The sequence below is a fragment of the Penaeus monodon genome, chromosome 20 (assembly GCF_015228065.2).
Source record: "Penaeus monodon isolate SGIC_2016 chromosome 20, NSTDA_Pmon_1, whole genome shotgun sequence".
Lineage (NCBI taxonomy): Eukaryota > Metazoa > Arthropoda > Malacostraca > Decapoda > Penaeidae > Penaeus > Penaeus monodon.
This window is the reverse complement of record NC_051405.1, coordinates 37,312,806-37,313,607: the sequence shown is the minus strand read 5'-3', so window position 1 is coordinate 37,313,607 and position 802 is coordinate 37,312,806. Positions and strand designations below refer to the sequence as shown.

Genomic DNA, 802 nt, shown 5'->3' with positions numbered 1-802 from the left:
CAAAGAGATGTTCTGTGTTTCTTTGTTTTTCTTTCGGTTCCTCCCTTCCTTTGGCTTTCCCTTTGGGCGAGGCAGACGACCGCCGGAAAAGCTGCTGAAGATGACGTCTGTTCATGAGAATTGTTCATGAGACTTGGGTGTTCTCGCGCAGGGCAGCCGGTCGTTAAGCCGTGCAGTCAGCTGATATTTCACAAGATTTGCTTGTATTTTTTGCGTCTTTTTTTAAATGAAATTTGTTTTTTTGTTGTTGTTTGTCGCCTTTTAAGGAAATGTGTGGTCTTCTTATCGAACTAGTTGGTAGTCTGGAATTTGTCATTGTATGAAGTAGGTCGTTATGAAGGAAGTCGTCATCTCATGAAGGCAGTCATCATCTCATGAAGGAAGTTGTCATCTCATGAAGGCAGTCATCATTTCGTGAAGGTAGTCATCATCTCATGAAGGAAGTCGTCATTTCACGAAAGCAGTCGTCATCTAAAGTTTCATAGATCCATTTGGGGGTTTCTGTTTGGTTAATTTCATGAAGTCGATCTCGACTCATCGAGACATCGTTTACAAAACTTTTGTCACCATTTCATATTTAGCGTTCTTCCTGAAAGCAGGCCTTTTCAGAGAGCCAGTCATCGTTACAAGTTTTGACGTCATTTCATAAAGTCGGGCGTTTTTCTTTCTTATTTTCTTTCCTTTTTTTTCCTTTTCGTTCCATGAAGTCGGTCGCCCCGTCATGGGATTCGGACAGGGATGTCGGAGGCTTATTCGCCCGTCTTGGGAACTGACTTCTAGAGAGGATGGATGCGCAAATGGA

The 802-nt window shown here is 42.8% G+C and overlaps 1 protein-coding gene across 1 annotated transcript in view; it reads left to right on the top strand.

Annotated features, from left to right (window-relative positions):
• The window catches only part of LOC119585791 (protein stoned-A-like), a 53,700-nt gene that overhangs the window by 26,176 nt on the left and 26,722 nt on the right, over positions 1-802 (top strand). The window lies entirely within an intron of this gene.